We start from the raw sequence: 16,166 nt of genomic DNA, 5'->3' as shown, positions 1-16,166 counted from the left end.
GGACTGGCCCTTTAATGAAAAAGATGTTTATGGCTTCTGGTCATTAACCCCTTTCTGATGTGCGCACATCAGGTGTCATTGTATAAAGCAGGATCAGGTGCTGAGTCCACTACATACATAGTGGGAAACAGCCATCCTTGAAATCGCAGCTGCTGGCCTGTTAAATGCCCTGTCAATTCTGACAGCCGCATATAAATGCCTTGATCAGTGGTTGGGGGTCCTTAATGCCTCCCCTACCCACGAGCAACGTGCCCACTGGATGTCATGGCAGCCTGAGGCCTTCAGAAGGCCCCCTGGGCTGCCATGAGTGAGCTGATCAAAATGCTGCATAATGTAATACTAAAGTATTGCATTATACTGTATAAGCAATCAGGCGGTCATCAGTTGAAGTCCCTTATATGGACTGTATAAAAGAAAGCTTTATTATTAGAAAAATATAAAGGAATTAAAACTTTTACCCCCCTTTTCCCAGTCATCATATTAAAAACAATTGGTATTGCCATGTTTATAAAAGTCCTATTTATTAAATATCACATTGTTAATCCCACAAGGATCCTGGGAGTTCAAGGGTCCAACAAGTTCCATATAAAATGGTTAGATTCTGTAATGTATTCCTATGTATGGTCAGTATAATACTAGTATCCCAAGCTAGAAGTATAAGAGCATGTGTTACATGTGTGGGCAAATGAGCATCGGGCCCACACGAACGTGACCAAAGGACGGGGATTTGGAACAACTGTCCCTGTGCTGAAGAGAAGATGGCGAGACCCTACCTAACATGCAGAGAGATCGCCTCAATAAAGGTGGCCCCATGCTGGAACCTCAGCCCTGGCTCTCCCAGAATAGGTAGTACATGGAACCAGGACAAGTACGAACAAGCCAAATGCACAAACTCACTTACCACACAACCTCGCACGCTAAAGCTGATGATAACGCTGAATATAAAAGCGAGGGATTAGTTCGTACATTGGCCAATGAACTTAAGCTGCAAGACCCCAACAAGGCTCCTCGTGTCTTGCAGTCCCGACTCTAACAAAACACTAAACAGGCAGCACAGGACACTACACACACAGCAAGTTGCAAGCTGACATGACACAAACACAGTCAGACAAGGCTGAGGAAATACAGCTTCCTCTTGCAAAAGGGCAGGAGTATATATACACCCAAACCCAGGGGATGGGTGTCCAGAACCACTATACCCAGCCAGCTCAATTAACCCTCACCTGTTTAGGTGTGCTCCTGGAACCCTGTAGAACAAAAAATTCCAGCAGCACAGCCTAACAGCATGGCTCTAGTCTGCAGCACAAGAATCACCTACCATATGGTAATTGCTCAGGTTGTACAGTAGTTGCAAGATATAAATTCTTTCTCAAGCGTAAAACAGCAGGAAATAAGGATATTAGTTAATTCATCAATTGCAGAACTATGGGCATTACATACGTGGTACAGTCTACATGCCCCAAACTTTATGTGGCAAAGACATGGCAAGAGTTTAGAAAAAGTATATCTAAATATCTCAGTTGTATGCAAATAAATAGTAATACCTCATAGAATCCTAGACTAATAGAGTTGGAAGGGACCTCCAGGGTCATCGGGTCCAACCATCTGCTCAGTGCAGGATTCACTAAGTCATCCCAGACAGATGTCTGTCCAGCCTTTGTTTGAACAGTTCCATTGAAGGAGAACTCACCACCTCCGGTGGTAACCTGTTCCACTCAATGATCACCCTCACTGTCTAATATCTGATCTGTGCCTCCTCTCTTTCAGTTTCATCCTATTGCTTCTAGTCTTTCCTTTTGCAAATGAGAATAGGGCTGATCCCTCTGCACTGTGACAGCCCAGTAGCAAGACATGTCAATAGTCACAATGGTGGCAATGGCAATTACCTTAGATTCTGGGGATTATGCCAACTAAAATTCAGACCATGTAGAGACAAACTGAATAGGTACCCTCTATAAGAGGAGACCAAGGGGATTTATAGACTTCAAAGTATGAGCCTGAATGTCCTTATTGTAGGTTTTACATATTTTGCCTTCTTATAACTATGCGCATTTTAGGGTAAAAGTAATGATATACATCTATATAGCCTTTTACCATCACTATGAACAATAGTGTTTACATAGCTACTGCTAGACTCCACTGATGACCCCCATATATGCATAGGGACATATGTCTATTATATCACCCCAGCTGGGAGCACTTATCTATACTATAAACTATGGGAACTAGATGCTATGGTTTAACAGCCCCTATATTCTCAGAATGCAAGTACCCCAAATTTGGCATATGTATTATATATGATAGAAATTTTATAGTGAATATGCTCCTTTTCATCACCTCCAAACTTACTGCGTTGCATATATGTACCTGGTTTATATACTAACACTTCTAAGTACTAATTCTGTGCTAATATTGCACTACTAACTGATAGTTGAGTGATTTTTGTTCTGCATCCTACATTAGAAGTAATGGGCATGCGCCAGAGTACATGCCAGGTGCATGCGCAGCAAATGGGGGAGGTTATCGCAACTATCTAGTTGCAAGCGCCTGTTTGCTCTTGGCGCTAGCAATGATAGTGCTGTCGCCTTGCTATCAGAGCGCTGTGATTGGTACATTGACCTGCTCTTTAGAAGGTACATGGATCCATCCATCAAGGACTTTGAACCCTGTTAGCTGTGGAACATCTCATGGAGTTATGGCCTCTACTTTGGATTGGCTGTACATACACTATGGGTACCTTCTCATGTCTATTTAATTGTTGGGTGTGATCGTTAGATAGTCCCTTTCCCCGGAGGACACCACTTCCCGTGGTAAAACATGTTGGGAGTTGGATGGTGGGGCTGTGTTGATATTTTAACTTCAGGAATTGATGAGAGTTGTAGTACATATTATCTAGGTGATTCTTGTGCCACATGCAGAGGCGTAACTATAGAGGATGCAGGGGATGCGGTTGCACCCGGGCCCAGAAGCCTTAGGGGGCCCATTCTCCATATAGGGAACCCAGTACTATGAGTAAAGCATTATAGCTGGGGGCCCTGTTACAAGTTTTGCATCGGGGCCCAGGAGCTTCAAGTTATGCCTCTGGCCACATGCTTAAAATGTTAGTTTGGGATACTAACTAACTATACATATGAATACATTATGGAATCTGACCATTCTTTATGGAACTTCTTAGATAATTGAACTCCCAGCGTCCTTGGGATTTCATTTCATACAGATTTATGTTTTATGTTAGGGTAGGCATAAGTTTGGGCATTTGTTACCTCACAGGTATATTTGGTATAAACTTTTTGGCCAATATCACAGGGGCAGAGGAGTCAAGAATAATTATGACATTTGTCACTGAAGAGATTCCTAAAATGTATCCTTTAATGTAATTCTTTATAATTCGGATTCCAAACAAACAAACATATATGAGAATAAATGTGTAAATATCCCCCCCACCTTCCGTTTGTTCCTAGTGGCTTATTAGAACCACCAGATCAGACCATTAAATCTATAGCGTAGACAACCTCTACCCGCTTCCCTATTGACGTAGTTATGGGGTAAATGGGTGGGTTTGTGCAATATCACCTCCCAACCTCTTAGTTGATACCCTCAGAAAATATCAATTGTTCTAGGGACCTATTCCAACCATATCGTAAGTGGGAAGGTGGTGTTAGCACTGGTGCATGGAATCCCCCTCTGGGGTAAAATGCTAGAACTGGGGTTTGTTCTCAAAATAGAATGGAAATATATAGATGCCAGACTAGATGTCAGAACTGCATCCCAATCGTTAGGGGTACAGCCTAATCCAGAGCAAGCGTTTGTTGTCCAACACTACTAATGGATCATGTTGGAACATAAAGGATTTTATTTATTTAGTGTTCACTGACCAACGTCCAAAAATGTGCCGGATTATCAGGTGTTCATGTCTTTCATGATAGACAGAAATGTCTCTACATAGCTATCCAACAATTAAATTGATGCTGTCATTGGTTATTGTAGAGTTCAATGGTGTATATAGATACATAGGCTGGTTCTTAATTTATATAGGTTCATAGACTGATAGCTATCTAGCGCTATTTTGAGAACAAACCCCAGTTCTAGCATTTACCCCAGAGGGGGATTCCATGCACCAGTGCTAACACCACCTAAACACTATATCATTGGAATAGGCCCCGAGAACAATTTATTTTTTATGAGGGTATCAGCTAGGAATCTCCTCAATGACAAATGTTAAAATTTTTGGTCAGATATGAGATGGTTAGATAGATAGATAGATAGATAGATATGAGATAGATCTTTAGTGGCCTTGCATGTATGCATGCATTTGTCTCATGCCTATGTGTTGTCACTGTCTTTTTTGTTGTATGAACATGATGTGTATTGCATAGCTGCAGCACTGACTGGGTTAACTGTCTGGTATGTGAGATGTCTGGAAAATGTATCTTGTTGTTTGTCATGTGATCGTGCTATGTATATATGAGTGCAAGGTGTTTTGCAAGGAGTTCTGTTCAGGTCTTGCAAGAGTGAGGAGTGTTGAGGATATGCAAGGGAGCCACACAGACACCTTCAGTACTGTGTGGGATGAAATGGAAGAGGCTGAAAGGTATCCTGAGCGTTCCCTGGGCCTGCTTTACCCAGGAGATGCCAGTGGTATAATGCAGTGAGGCGTGCCTGTCTGCCAAATGTGAGGGCGAACCAGTAGAGAGCTGGTGTGAGTGAAGGTGTTTGTACTGGAAATAGAACCCTGCAGATAACTTGGACTGTGGATTCTTCTGATATCCTGTGATTTCCTCCCTGTCGCACCACTTTGTGATTTTGCACGGTTTTCCTGCTGGCGTGAGTTTATGCCTTTTATTGGACTGTACAGTTATTGTTTAAGTAAACGAGCACTGCCGACCATTCCTGGCTTTGCTCCTTAAAAGTTTCCCTGTGCCTGTGGACCACTTATTTCATCACCTGGATTCACAGCGGAGTAAGGAACGGTGGCGTCATGAGTGACAGGACTGTTTAAGGTAAACCACATTTTTGGGCTACCCCCGTGAAAGCCCCCCTAGCGGTAACTTGGATGGGTCCTGTGCTACCCTCAGAGGTGGAGATGGTGGAGCCCCGTCACAAGGCTCAACTCAACCCCGCTGTCTCCTTGGCTGTGGGCTAGCTCCTCGGACGCTGCAGATAGAACGATAGATATGAGATAGATAGATAGATAGACAGATAGATAGATATGAGATAGATAGATAGATAGGAGATAGATAGATGATAGATGGATAGATAGGAGATAGATAGATATGAGATAGATAGATAGAAATTAGATAGATAGATAGATAGATAGATAGATAGATAGATAGATAGATAGATAGGAGATAGATAGATGATAGATGGATAGATAGGAGATAGATAGATAGAAATGAGATAGATAGATAGATAGATAGATAGATAGATAGATAGATAGATAGATAGATAGATAGATGATAGATGGATAGATAGGAGATAGATATAACTCTAGTAGATTTGATGTTATTGGCAGCAGTACGTTCATTTTGTATATAGGGATCTGCATTTCTCCATGCTGGTTCAGTAAGTCTAGAGGTTTCCTTGAGGAAAGGGATGACTTGTGACTCTCAGTCTTCATTGTAACATCTTATAAATCTTCATGAATGATTACAGAACTGATGATGAATTTTGCTCTTTATTTCCTCTCATCCCTCCTCATATATAATGAAGCATTTCTGAGTTCGGAGCAGAATTCACAGGATGCAGAGTAAACTCTCACCAGAGACTGTGAGGATAAGCAAAGTTCGGAGCTGTAAATCTGCGCAGGCCGTGCTGTAGGTAGATTTGCTGAGCGATGCACTTAAGTTTTTGCACCTCGGGAAACTCACATTCTGTAATAATTACAGTCTGCAAGACGTCTCTCAACAGGAAGATGCAAATTACTACGCTGGAATTTATGGATGGCTGTAGGATTGTAACAAGCAGGTTAGCAGATGGTTCATCAGACGAGGCAGAGGACGCTCCTATTATTATACATGATTCGAGGATTTCCCAGGTTGGCTTTTAACTATTACACTTTTCAATTAATTAGCAAAATAGATTTGCATGCTGTAGAAATGCGATATATTAGTTAACAGAGCCTAGGACAAAGGATAACCATTAAAGGGGCTGTTCCAGGATTTAAAGGGACGTTGTTACTATGTCCTATGAGCCCTCTAAGCTAAAGTTATGGGATCACAGGGGCTGAGTTGCTGAGTCTGCGGACGCCATTCTCACATTCACCTTCTTCTCTGTCCTCTGACTGTCCGCCTGCACAGATGCCACTTGTATGCAGTGGACTTATGAGCGCACATATTGTAGATAGTCCTGTTATTATGAGCGCACATACCGTAGATAGTCCTGTTATTATGAGCACACATACCGTAGAAAGTCCACTGCATACAACAAGCAGTGGCATTGTGGGTGGACAGCGGGGAACGCGGAGGAAGCTGAGCATAGCAGTCACAACCCCAGGCACAGTGTCCTACCTCCTATGAGCCAAAGCTTTAGTTTATGGCGCTCGTAGGAGGTCACAGAGTCTCTTTAAATTTATTGCCTATCCATAGTATAAGAAATAAGTAGTTGATCAGTAATAGGTCCGATTGCTAGGACCCCCGCTGTTCAAGGTCCAGTAAGCAGTCCATCAATTATAGGAGTCCAGTAGATGGTTTTACAAATTATAGGAGTCCAGTAGGTGGTATAAACAAATTATAGGAGTCCAGTAGGTGGTCTTACAAATAATAGGAGTCCAGTGGGTGGTCTTACAAATTATAGGAGTCCAGTGGATGGTCTTACCAAATATAGGAATTCAGTGCAGGTTCTATAAATGATAAGAGTCCAGTACGCAGTCCTATAAGTCAGTATATAAAATATGACCTGTTGGGGGTCCATAATGACTAGAGTTGGAGACCCGTGTTATAAGTTATAGAAATCAAGTGGACAGTCAAAGTGAAATTAGACCCAGTGCAGCATAGAACCATGACAGCCTTTTCTTCGATCAGTTTCGGTGTGAATTCACATCAGAATAGAAAAATTCAGTGATCTGAGACATTCCAACTAGGTCTGGTAATTAGTACTAATCTAACTGCGGCCAGGACTTCTCTCACAAGCTTGTGGGGTTTTCTTATATAATGATATGGAGAGTATAATGAGAATGACGTTCTCGAGGAAGAACCTCCAATGAAATGGGATCTTGTGGACAGAAGCAACTCGTCGCTGAAAGGGGTCAGGGGAGGATGTCAAGAATCGTTCTACCCAACAAGTGGTGTATGGTTAAACAAGTTGGAGCTGAATACAACATTGATGCTCCATATAACGTGTCCGAAAAATAAGCAACTCGTTACTCCTTATCATGAATGGGCTATAACAGCAGACAACCAATTCAAGAAACTCAAAGGTGAGACTCCAACGGGAAAAAAGAGCTCAAAAATTGGATCACTGAGCAGTGGAAAAACATCGCCAGGTCAGATGAATCCAAATTTATGCTGATGGAAGTTAAGAATTTGGCGCAAGCAGCATCAATCGATGACCCCTTCCTGTCAGCTGGTCAGAACATGTCAGGACCGCCAAGTAATTTGTGGCTCTACAAGAAGCACCCTGTCCACAGGGGCCGATATTCATGCAGAATGATTTCCTGACTTAGTGGAATCTACACCATGATGAGTTGCTGAAGGCCAAAGGAGGTCCAACAGGCTACTAGATGGGGTCTCCAATAAAGTGACTATTTGATGTATCCATTTCTCATTGTATTTAGATGTGCCTCGGGATGAGCTGCGCTGCAGGATGACCAGTGAATATATGAATATTAATGAGCCACATCGGACTCACCTCTGCTCTTAGCGGCAAATTTTGAAATGTAAGTTATCAATAACTGCTCTAGGGCTCTTTCACACGGCTGTAAGCGTTTCTATGTGTGCCCGCCGGCGCTGTAAAAATGCGTGAAAGGGGGCACAAATCTAACGTTTGTGCGCCCGTTCAGATGGCACGGACCCCGGCGCATACACGCCGGGCTCGCACTGCCGTTGGGCCTCCCCCTCGCCGGTTCACCTCCTCTCTCCTCCCGTCCGGCTGTTTGCAATGGGAGGGGGCGGGACAGGGGCAGAGCTAAGCTCCCGCCCCCTCCCCGCAGCAAGCAATGGGAGGGGCGGGATGGAGCTTAGCCCCGCCCCAGCTTAACCCCCTCTCATTGCAATCATCCAGAGGGGAGGAGAGAAGAGGGAGAGAGTTTAGCAGTCATGCTGCTGAACTCCCTCCCACCTCCCTTCTTTGGACGCTGTCATTGGCTCCCATAGGAGTTCATGCAGCGGCCGATGTATTCCGGCCCAAAAAACAGTTCCACGACTATCTTCGTGGCCCATCGTGAAAGCGCTCGGCGCTATATCGGCCCCACCGGACGCTTTCACGCCACGGAAATACGGCATGTGATCTGATGCATTGGAATCCATGCTCATGGGGAAGAGGCCTCAGGGTCTCATTAGAAGTTTATTGGGGGTATGCAAATGCGTGTGCAATATGCAAGGGGATGTGTAAAATACTGCGCAGTTTTGCTGGGTAAAGAACACATCTGGAACTCACTAGGCTAAATAGCCATTTAAATTGGGGCGTGCTAGCTTGCTGCACGCAAAAAGGAGAGTAGAATACGCCGACATGCACACAAAAAAATCTCATTTATAGCGCAAATATGTTACACTGAGGTGTGCGCAATTGTGCATATGCTCACGTGAAGCCGCCTTTACAGTAGAAAATCCCCAGCATTTATTTCCCTCTGCATGTGAACAGGATTTGTTATATTCCCATTTACTTTAATAGTAAACACTTCCACTACGCTTTCTCCACAGCCTTTCCTCAGTGTGTGAAATTATCTAAAGGGATTGTCCCACTTCTAGTTGTTCTGCTACAGGAAGCAGACATCTCTGTACATTGCACAGTGGCCAGGGTTGGTACTGCAAGCTGAGTCCCATTCACTTTAACAGGACTCAACCTGCAATACCAATCCAGGCCACTGTGCAATGTACGGAGCTCTTCGCTTCCTGCAGCATTGCTGCTAGAAGTAGAATAACCCTTTTAAACATTTGGTAAAAGTGACAGACCTCTGAAATCAGTGTCTTCCCTTTAACTTATTTAATTCCATTTCTCTGCATGTGCATTACACAAAGCACGTGGTCTCAGGTCTACATCAACAGATCGTGTTCAAATCAGACCAATGAACACCATAAATTGTGACTCTCCTTATGAGGATGATATTTGTTATATGAACCAGCTGTGTACATGCCGATGCAGCGCTAACATATTTCCCTGAATCTATCCCATGTGTAAGCGTGTCCATATATAAGTGAACTCTAAATAAACCCTCGTTCGGCTTGTTTACATCGCCTCGCCCTTCATTTTAACTTGAAATCCTATTTGTACAATACCAATCACAACGCCATACGGCCATTAAACTCCTCAAGCACATGGATAGCGCAATATTCACAGCACAGACCATTATTGTAAATACGCGACATTCCTTTCCTAAAGGGCCGGTGCATGTTTTGGCCACAATATACCCAATAAAGCCGTAAAAAATGTTAAAACATTGCACATGGAGGTTTATTATCAATAAAAATGTAATCTAAAGTGTATTATGGAGAAATATTTACTGTGTGTACCACTTTAATAAATCATCTGTAACTTATTTGGGGTGAATACTTTCAGTTCTAATTCTCCAAGAGTTATTCCTCCTTGTGTAAATATATCAGCCGCTTTTAATTTTTGATTTTCACTCACAGAGTCCGAGGCGTAGCGTTTCTCCTTATGGAGAGCATTATGAGGGTTGAGGGAGTCCTATGGGCCATGCAATGCTTCCTGGGAAAAACCTATGTAAATGAGTAATGCAGTAATACCCCCACAGCATCACCTATTATAAGGTAGCTACTAGAGATGAGCGAATATACTTGTTTCTAGTAATTACTCGATCGAGCACCGCGATTTTCGAGTACTTCTGTACTTGGGTGAAAAGATTCGGGGGGGGGGGAGGCGTGGCGGAGCGGGGGGTAGCAGTAGGGAACAGGGGGGAGCCCTCTCTCCCTCTCCCACTCCCCGCTGCAACCCCCACTCACCCACGGCGTCCCCCGAATCTTTTCGCCCGAGTACGGAAAATCGTGACGCTCGGGCGAAAAAGGGGCGTGGCCGAGTAGGTTCGCTCATCTCTAGTAGCTACCTATGAGTAAATATACGATCTTCTAACAGGCCTTGTAACACAACCAGGAATGTAAGCCAAACCTGTATACCCAGGTGTAGACAGATGTTTTGTAGCCCTCATCCATGCCTAGTAGAGTTCTGGTTGGTTGGGTGAGGGGCCATCAATGTGAGTCCAGGGGTGTAATGTTTCTCCGTGTGTTGAGTCTTATGGACTATGCAAATGAAGGATGGAATAATCTTCCACGGTGCCACCTATTGGTAGGTACCGTTAGCTCCCCTATGAGTCATAGTAACATAGTATGTAAGGCCGAATGAAGACAATGTCCATCTAGTCCAGCTTGCAATATGACTATGTAAGCCAAACAAGAATACCCATGTGCCGAGGGCTGTTTCTGGGTTCTTGCCCCTCATCAGTGATCAGTAGGGTTCTGGTTGGCTGAGTGCAAGCCATTGACATGAGTCCAGAAGGTTAATGTTGATGGCCTTTCACCAAGCCAATGAAAACCCTACTGTGTTCTGATGAGGAGCAAGAAGTCTGGAACAGCTATGTGCACATGACGGGTATTCCGGTTTGGCTTGTAGCCCTAGTCATGGTTCACGGATTGTTAAAAGGTTGAATGTAAATTAAAAAGGTACCTCCCAATAGGTGGCGCTGTGGAGGCAATATTCCATCGCTCTTTACCATCGAGAGAATTTTTGATGTCACTTTTCCGGCAGCGTTTACTCCCTCCTCAAGTTTAAAATGTAACAAATGTATCTTATGTGGCATGATATTGATACATTTTTTGCATGTTTAAATAAATCTAGAGATGCGGAATCACTCTGTACCCCCCCAACCCCCACCCCCGGCTACTGGAGTGCGATTGTGACAGATTTTGTCACTTTTTAAAGAGTCACAATTGTTGAATCAGCCTAAAAACCTCCTTTTACTCAAACTCCCCCCCTCCTTTTCCAGACACTTTCGAAAAGTGGAGTGAGGGGCGGAACGGAATGTCTGTTCTTTTAGGTGCAAATCCATTTTGAATTTATCTAAAATAATTTACACGAAAAAAAGCGATACTGACGGCAAAATTCTGGAGTAACATCAGCAACAAATGTGCCACAAAATATTTATTCATCTGAGGCCTCGTTTACACGAACGTCATTTCAATGCAGAGTAGGCGCGTCAAAAAACTGTGTCTAAAAGAACCAATGGTTTCCTATCGGTTTTGTTAGCTGAACGATTTTTCATGCGCCTAAAAAAATCGCATGTCAAAAGATTTTTTTCACACCGATATTTCTCTCGCGTCAAAACATAGGACTTGTCCTATCTTTTGATGGCAAAACACTGGTGGCTCCATAAAAACTCCTGAGGGAGTCTATGAGAGCTGCCAGCAAAGGGGGGGAGGAAGTTTAGCAGCGGCTAGCGCTGCTAAACAATGTCAGGCGCCTCTAGTAAAGGCATTTAAGTCATTAAAGTTATTTTGCCGAGCGAGGGATTTTGGGGCTGCGGCGTCACTGCACTGCAAGATGCCGCAGCCATTCATGAAAAATCGTGAAAGATAACCGTGACTTGGTCGCGGCTATTCTTCATCCATGCGATTTTAAGCTCCGATAGTCGCAATATTTTAACCCGGCCCATCACATTTGCTATAATCTATGCCAGAAGCTGGCGTAAATTATACCAAAAATGAACACATCTCTTAATACATTTGACCCTCATAGCTGGACACAGTTTTTACTTAGGGCTCACTCACATTAGTGTATTTTGCATGAGTATTATGCACATATTTTTTATGCGTGTAATACGCAGTGCTGAGACGCCATAGATTTGCATTGTGGTATTCAAACATGCATTTGCAGCAATAAAACCTGCAGCATATCTGCGACGTATGAACGTGTCCTTATCCCCCTCCTGTTCCATGGTGTAAGCTTAGCCAGGGCCATTTGCAGTGGGAGCCAGCGGTGACTGACAGTCGGCATCCCCTTGCAACAGCAGGGATCAGTGAGAACACTGACTCCCGCTGTTAACCCCCCTACATGCTGCAATCAATGTTGATCGTGGCATGTAAAGGGTTCACAGGAGTGTGCTCCTTTTATGGCGTCATTAGCCCTCTGCCAGGTGTTCACCGAGGGCTGATGGGTTGCCATGGCAATCAGACACCATAAAGCCAGATGTCAAACAATGCGATCCATGGCTTGTAATCACTATGATTAGCTATAATGCATTGCAGTAAGAAGTAATGCAATGTATTATCACTACGATCAAAGCATAACAGGTTCAAGTCGTCTAGGGGATGTAAAAATGTAGAACAAAATTAAATTAGTGTTAAAATAAAAAAATAACATAAAAATAGTTTAAAAAATCGTTCCTTGCGCATTTTCTTCTTTTTGTTTAACAAAATTAAATTTAAAAAAACAATTTTGACATTTGTAACGACCTTTGCAATAAATTGAACACACTTTTAATCCTGCACGGCAAATGCTGTTAAAAAAAACTCAGCCAAAATGCTTCTTTTGTTCATTTCAACTCCCAAAAAATGCAATAAAAGTGACCAAAACAGCCATATATACTTCACAATAGTACCACTAAACTACAGTTCGAGGCACAAAGAACAAGCCCCCATACGGCCATGTCGATGGTAAACAAGGTATGGCTTTTGAAAAGTGGAGATGAAAATCCCTCCCCCCAAATTGATACATTCTTAGGTCCAAAATAGGTAGTGTCACTAAGGGGTTAAAGGGATTTTTGATCTTGTCATGTCCAGATACTTTGTGGGACTCCCACCGATGGCCGGCCCTGTGGAGAGGAGGGCACATCCATACAGTCACCTGCAGGGCAAGAGCAAGAAGGTTTTCTTCTATCTTCAGCTGCATCTCTGAGTTCTACATTTTTGTCTCCTCCACTCTATTTCCTGACCACAATAAATACCGTGGTCATGTGACTGTACTGTAAGTCATATCGGTCAGAGTTTGGGATGATTTCGCCATTAAGGGAGAGTAATACTTGCACTCGTGCCGGGTGAGATGGACATCTGGAGAGAATTCTTCACAGCTGAAGTTTCCCCCAAGGCAAAATCTATCACTTCATTGGGGGCTTTTTTCTTGCATAATGTAATTTATAAAACATCTTGTACAAAGTGTAATCACTGCAAGTGTTCATAAAAGTGCAGATCCATCGCGTAAGGGCTTGTTCACATCTGCGCTATTAATTCCGTTTTCCTGCTCAGTCATAGCAGCAGGTAAATGAAATCTATGGGCAAGACAGATATGACCTATGACGGATGCAAACAGCGCTGGATGAACCCGGTTGATTATAATGGGTGGCTCTACCATCTCCTCCCCTGAGGGTAGCATGGGACCCAACCAAGTTACTGCTGGGGAAAGTCACAGGGAAAGGTAGTTGAAAATTACCTTGAGTCTCCTTTATCATTCGTGACGCCATCGTTCAGAGTTTGTTTGGGCATAAGAGGGGAATCAAAGTACAGTCTCTGGAAAAGAGTCCAATAACTACTGGAGTCTTTTAACACCAAGTCACTTTTTTATAGTGAACGGTGGGCTCTTCATATTCGGATCCCGTAATGAAACCCGTTGGTGTGGCGTTTGTGCTCCATGACCGGATTCCCACAGAAGAGCACAGAGGGGGACTTTTGTTCACCAAGGCTTTTACCTCAGAGTCCTCTGCAGTACTGTCCTCTGGGTCCATTGATGGCTCAGAACAGTTGGGTCCTGATGCAGATAAGTCCTCCGGACATGCATTTTTCTCCGCCGGTTTCCAAAGTGCCGCAGGGTCAGGAAGCTGCTGCTTAGATCCCAGTGTCGCAGGAACAACATATGGTGGCCCTCTTGGACAAAATTAGAGTCCCCATATTCTCGGATGAACGGTAGAAGGTGCACAGGCAGAACATCCTTGACCTCCTGGTTGTCGCTGTGGATCAGGATTCATGGGGGGTATCGGCTTTCCACAAATCCATCCCCCGCTCGGTATCTCTGAAAACTCCAGAGCTGTTCTCTCGTCGGAGGAGTAGCAGAAAAAGACGTACTCTCAGGAGCAATAGGGTCCACACTGGATGGCTCTTTCAGGCAGTCCTCAGGAAGGAGTGAAGCAGGCGAAGATGAAGGTACCAATCCAACTAGTTTGGGCTCGTCAAAACAGTAGAAGCGGAGTCTTGGCAGCGGGTAACCAGCTGGGACTCCCATTAGAACTCTAGCCGCCATCTCACCTGTAGGGTGGTTCACGCTGATCTGCTGAGACAAGTCCAGATGCCCACCCACCAGCAGTGGCAACACCTCCCCTGGGTGGTCTTCAGTCTGCTGCTGCTGCTGCTCTGTGGTTGTGGTGACCCCCCATATGTTTTCCTCGGTCACAGTAGGAAACTGGCGGTGGGAAGTTTTGTGAGCTTTGATGAAGGAAGAAGAAGACTGGGCACCATCTTGTGAGTCCATACAGTCTTCCCCAATTTCTGGCGCAAAGTGCAGGGCAGGCAACTCCACTTTGTCCAACAGTACAACGCACTCTCGCCTCAGACAATAGCACATCTTAGATACATACTGGGGAACAGTTTCTTTAGTTTTTCTCTCATCTCTCTTCTGCAGGCAACTGCAGCCCTCTCTGGCCTTATCTCAGAGGGCTGGAACCGGACACAAACAGAACTGTCCTTTAAACTCAGGCACAGGCATAGATGTCCGTGGCTAGGAAGATAGCGGAGGTACCTTCTCTTTCTGTCTTTTTAAGTGATGGCGCCGGAGGAATAATCCTGTTCGTGACACCATAACTTCGCTCTGCAGCGTCTGAGGAGTGGGCCCACAGCCGTGGAGATGGTGGGGTAGATAAGGACTTTGTCACGGGTGGCTCTACCATCTCCTCCCCTGAGGGTAGCACGGGACCCGACCAAGTTATTGCTGGGGAAGGTCACAGCAAAGGTAGTTGAAAATCACCTTGAGTCTCTTTTGTCACTTGTGACACCACTGTTACGTCCTCTGTGGTGAAGCTGGATGTTCTAATAAAAGAGTCCAGACACAGAGTAACTTTTCATGGACAAACCGGGAATGGTCAGTAGTGTCCGTTTACTTCAACTTCAGAACAGTTCCAACAAATACTAGGGTACTGACACAAATTACCCTTCCAGAAGTTGGTGTTGTAGGGAGAACTTCTCGGGATGACTCTGGACAATCCACAGGCTAGTTGTCTGTGAGATCCTGCTCCCGGCTATTCTTTCTTTCCCTCCTACTCTTTACCAGTCTACACTCACTCTTCAGGTGCTTTTCTCTGTCTATCTCCCTTGGTGCTTAGTGGTAACACCGGCACATCCTGGGTAGTGTGGGCCCAGGGCAAGCTTAACACCATCGCTTGGCCTCTTCCATTCTGGGCCACACAGACCAGACAGTGTCTGTGCGGCTTACTCCAGCTCACTTCCTTGTAGACTTCTGCTAGAATGACTCCAACTGACTTGCATACCCCTTGCAAACACATATACATAGCACGATCACATGACATACAACATTATACATTTATCAGACATCACCCAGAGGTTAACCCATTAGGTGCTGCAAAGCTGCAATACACATAAAATGCATACAACACAGAAGACACTGACAATACCATTGCACAAGACAAACAGTTAACATCATCGAGGGGCCCAACTCTGGGCCACTGCAAGTAGTCTGTAAATACACTGATATTCATTATAGAACTTGCATATATAAAGAACCCATTCATTTCAATGAGTTAATACACATGAGCAATTTTTCCTCTGGTACCGACAGCCCAAGATCATTGAATCGCACCATGTCCTATTTGTGAGCGCTTCTTGTTCAAGAAGTGCCCATTATTCCCTCTATGCATGCTATGTAACTATTGGAACCACATGCACTATTTTTCATGCGTAAAAAATGTGTATAAAAACTACATGTACATCACGAGTAGAGATGAGCGAACACCAAAATGTTCGGGTGTTCGTTATTCGGAACGAACTTCCCGTGATGCTCGA

Source organism: Eleutherodactylus coqui, chromosome 4, assembly GCF_035609145.1.
Source record: "Eleutherodactylus coqui strain aEleCoq1 chromosome 4, aEleCoq1.hap1, whole genome shotgun sequence".
In the NCBI taxonomy this organism is placed as follows: Eukaryota; Metazoa; Chordata; class Amphibia; order Anura; family Eleutherodactylidae; genus Eleutherodactylus; species Eleutherodactylus coqui.
Note: the sequence above shows the minus strand (reverse complement) of the source record.